Source organism: Coregonus lavaretus (genome assembly GCF_964263955.1).
Source record: "Coregonus lavaretus genome assembly, contig: HAP1_SCAFFOLD_307, whole genome shotgun sequence".
NCBI classification, from domain to species: domain Eukaryota; kingdom Metazoa; phylum Chordata; class Actinopteri; order Salmoniformes; family Salmonidae; genus Coregonus; species Coregonus lavaretus.
Genome location: NW_028163951.1, coordinates 160001 through 165000, shown reverse-complemented (window position 1 = coordinate 165000; position 5000 = coordinate 160001). Strand labels below are relative to the sequence as shown.

At 44.8% G+C, this 5000-nt stretch overlaps 1 protein-coding gene across 1 annotated transcript in view; it reads left to right on the top strand.

Annotated features, from left to right (window-relative positions):
• The window catches only part of LOC311117639 (protein TMEPAI-like), a gene marked incomplete at both ends in the record, with an annotated part of 157756 nt that overhangs the window by 149042 nt on the left and 3714 nt on the right, over nt 1–5000 (top strand). The window lies entirely within an intron of this gene.

Sequence of the window (5000 nt, the reverse complement as noted above, 5' to 3'; positions counted from 1 at the left end):
TGAGTGACTCCGCTGTCCTGGCGTCATGAAGGAGCTTGTTCCACCATTGGGGTGCCAGAGCAGCGAACAGTTTTGACTGGGCTGAGCGGGAACTGTTCTTCAGCAGAGGTAGGGGAGCCAGCAGGACAGAGGTGGATGAACGCAATGCCCTCGTTTGGGTGTAGGGACTGATCAGAGCCTGAAGGTACGGAGGTGCCGTTCCCCTCACAGCTCCGTAGGCAAGCACTATGGTCTTGTAGCAGATGCGAGCTTCAACTGGAAGCCAGTGTAGTGTGCAGAGGAGCGGGGTGACATGAGAGAACTTGGGAAGGTTGAACACCAGACGGGCTGCGGCATTCTGGATGAGTTGTAGGCGTTTAATGGCACAGGCAGGGAGCCCAGCCAACAGCGAGTTGCAGTAATCCAGACGGGAGATGACAAGTGCCTGGATTAGGACCTGTGCCGCTTCCTGTGTAAGGCAGGGTCGTACTCTCCGAATGTTGTAGAACATGAACCTACAGGATCGGGTCACCGCCTTGATGTTAGCGGAGAACGACAGGGTGTTGTCCAGGGTCACGCCAAGGCTCTTCGCACTCTGGGAGGAGGACACAACGGAGGGGCTAGCAGCAGGGAGGGAGGGAGTTGGTGTTGTAGCATATTCCAAAAAAAAAATTGTTTTCCTCTTTCCAAATACTACTCTTCCCCTGTCTCTCTCTCTCTGTTAGCTACTGTTTATTGTCAATCTGTTAGTGTGAATCAAACTGCAGATAAACCCAGCTGGTCCTGTCTAGATTTAGACCGGAGTGGCTTCTGAACACGAAACGCTGAGGAGAGGAACTGTGTATCAAATGGCATAGCACCCTATTCCCTATGTAGTGCACTGCTTTTGACCAGAGAATAGCACCCTATTCCCTATATAGTGCACTACTTTAGACCAGAGAATGGCACCCTATTCCCTATGTAGTGCACTGCTTTAGACCAGATAATGGAACCCTATTCCCTATATAGTGCACTACATTAGACCAGAGAATGGCACCCTATTCCCTATATAGTGCACTACTTTAGACCAGAGAATGGCACCCTATTCCCTATATAGTGCACTACTTTAGACCAGATAATGGAACCCTATTCCCTATATAGTGCACTACTTTAGACCAGATAATGGAACCCTATTCCCTATAGAGTGCACTACTTTAGACCAGAGAATGGAACCCTATTCCCTATATAGTGCACTACATTAGACCAGAGAATGGCACCCTATTCCCTATATAGTGCACTACTTTAGACCAGAGAATGGCACCCTATTCCCTATGTAGTGCACTGCTTTAGACCAGAGAATGGCACCCTATTCCCTATATAGTGCACTACTTTAGACCAGAGAATGGCACCCTATTCCCTATATAGTGCACTACTTTAGACCAGAGAATGGCACCCTATTCCCTATGTAGTGCACTGCTTTTGACCAGAGAATAGCACCCTATTCCCTATGTAGTGCACTGCTTTTGACCAGAGAATGGCACCCTATTCCCTATATAGTGCACTACTTTAGACCAGAGAATAGCACCCTATTCCCTATATAGTGCACTGCTTTTGACCAGAGAATAGCACCCTATTCCCTATGTAGTGCACTGCTTTAGACCAGAGAATGGCACCCTATTCCCTATGTAGTGGCACCCTATTCCCTATATAGTGCACTACTTTAGACCAGAGAATGGAACCCTATTCCCTATATAGTGCACTACTTTAGACCAGAGAATGGCACCCTATTCCCTATATAGTGCACTACTTTAGACCAGAGAATAGCACCCTATTCCCTATATAGTGCACTGCTTTTGACCAGAGAATAGCACCCTATTCCCTATGTAGTGCACTGCTTTAGACCAGAGAATGGCACCCTATTCCCTATATAGTGCACTACTTTAGACCAGAGAATGGCACCCTATTCCCTATATAGTGCACTACTTTAGACCAGAGAATAGCACCCTATTCCCTATATAGTGCACTGCTTTTGACCAGAGAATAGCACCCTATTCCCTATGTAGTGCACTGCTTTAGACCAGAGAATGGCACCCTATTCCCTATGTAGTGGCACCCTATTCCCTATATAGTGCACTACTTTAGACCAGAGAATGGAACCCTATTCCCTATATAGTGCACTACTTTAGACCAGAGAATGGCACCCTATTCCCTATATAGTGCACTACTTTAGACCAGAGAATAGCACCCTATTCCCTATATAGTGCACTGCTTTTGACCAGAGAATAGCACCCTATTCCCTATGTAGTGCACTGCTTTAGACCAGAGAATGGCACCCTATTCCCTATATAGTGCACTACTTTAGACCAGAGAATGGCACCCTATTCCCTATATAGTGCACTACTTTAGACCAGAGAATGGCACCCTATTCCCTATATAGTGCACTACTTTAGACCAGAGAATGGCACCCTATTCCCTATATAATGCACTACTTTAGACCAGAGAATGGCACCCTATTCCCTATATAGTGCACTACTTTAGACCAGAGAATGGCACCCTATTCCCTATATAGTGCACTACTTTAGACCAGATAATGGCACCCTATTCCCTATATAGTGCACTACTTTAGACCAGAGAATGGCACCCTATTCCCTTTATAGTGCACTACTTTAGACCAGAGAATGGCACCCTATTCCCTATATAGTGCACTACTTTAGACCAGAGAATGGAACCCTATTCCCTATATAGTGCACTACTTTAGACCAGAGAATGGCACCCTATTCCCTATATAGTGCACTACTTTAGACCAGAGAATGGCACCCTATTCCCTATATAGTGCACTACTTTAGACCAGAGAATGGCACCCTATTCCCTATATAGTGCACTACTTTAGACCAGAGAATGGCACCCTATTCCCTATATAGCGCACTACTTTAGACCAGAGAATGGCACCCTATTCCCTATATAGTGCACTACTTTAGACCAGATAATGGCACCCTATTCCCTATATAGTGCACTACTTTAGACCAGAGAATGGCACCCTATTCCCTTTATAGTGCACTACTTTAGACCAGAGAATGGCACCCTATTCCCTATATAGTGCACTACTTTAGACCAGAGAATGGAACCCTATTCCCTATATAGTGCACTACTTTAGACCAGAGAATGGCACCCTATTCCCTATATAGTGCACTACTTTAGACCAGAGAATGGCACCCTATTCCCTATATAGTGCACTACTTTAGACCAGAGAATGGCACCCTATTCCCTATATAGTGCACTACTTTAGACCAGAGAATGGCACCCTATTCCCTATATAGCGCACTACTTTAGACCAGAGAATGGCACCCTATTCCCTATATAGTGCACTACTTTAGACCAGAGAATGGCACCCTATTCCCTATATAGTGCACTACTTTAGACCAGAGAATGGCACCCTATTCCCTATATAGTGCACTACTTTAGACCAGAGAATGGCACCCTATTCCATATATAGTGCACTACTTTAGACCAGAGAATGGTACCCTATTCCCTATATAGTGCACTACTTTAGACCAGAGAATGGAACCCTATTCCCTATATAGTGCACTACTTTAGACCAGAGAATGGCACCCTATTCCATATATAGGGGTGACTTTTGTGACGCAGACAAGAACTGCAGACTGCAGTGAGAGAGACAGTGGTGTTAGGGTCAGGGGTCAGGGGTCAGGGTCAGGGTCAGACTGCAGTGAGAGAGACAGTGGTGTTAGGGTCAGGGGTCAGGGTTAGGGTCAGGGTCAGGGTCAGGGGTCAGGGTTAGGGTCAGACTGCAGTGAGAGATAGCTAGAAGGGTAAGGGTCAGGGTCAGGGTCAGGGTCAGACTGCAGTGAGAGATAGCTAGATGGGTCAGGGTCAGGGTCAGGGTTAGGGTCAGGGTCAGACTGCAGTGAGAGATAGCTAGAAGGGTTAGGGTTAGGGTTAGGGTCAGGGTCAGGGTTAGGGTCAGGGTCAGGGTCAGGGTTAGGGTCAGACTGCAGTGAGAGATAGCTAGAAGGAGAGAGAGAGAGACAGTGGTGTTAGGGTCAGGGTCAGGGTCAGGGTCAGGGTCAGGGTCAGGGTTAGGGTCAGGGTCAGGGTCAGGGTCTGTCCTCAGTCTCAGCACTGTTCATCAGCACTTTCTGCCAGACGGGGCTCAATTGATTTTTAACAATTCAATTCATTTCAAAGGGCTTTATTGGCATGGGAAACATATGTTAACGTTGCCAAAGTAAGTGAAATAGATAATAAACAAAAGTCAAATAAACAATAAAAAATTAACAGTAACATTACATTCACAAAAGTTCCAAAAGAATAAAGACATTTCAAATGTCATATTATGTCTATATACATCCTTTAACAGTAACATATTATGTCTATATACATCCATTAACAGTAACATTACATTCACAAAAGTTCCAAAAGAATAAAGACATTTCAAATGTCATATTATGTCTATCCCCATCCTTTTTACGCTGCTGCTACTCTGTTAAGTATTTATGCATAGTCACTTTAACTCTACCCACATGTACATATTACCTCAACTACCTCAACTAGCCGGTGCCCCCGCACACTGACTATGCAACGGTACCCCCCTGTATATATAGCCTCCCTACTGTCACTTTATTCTATTGTATATATAGCCTCCCTACTGTCACTTTATTTTTTACTTCTGCTCTTTTTTTTCTCAACACTTTTTTGTTGTTGTTTTATTCCTACTTTTTTTGTTTAAAATAAATGCACTGTTGGTTAAGGGCTGTAAGTAAGCATTTCACTGTAATGTCTGCACCTGTTGTATTCGGCGCATGTGACCAATAAAATTTGATTTGATTTGATTTGATTTGATATACAGTGTTGTAACGATGTGCAAATAGTTAAAGTACAAAAGGGAAAATAAATAAACATCTCTCTATCTCCCTCCTCTTTTCCCCCCTCTACCTCTCTCTCCCTCTCTCATCTGCTCTCTCCCACATCTTCTCTTTCTCTCTCTGCTTCTCAATCCCCCACCCCCTTTTTCTTCTCTCTCTCTC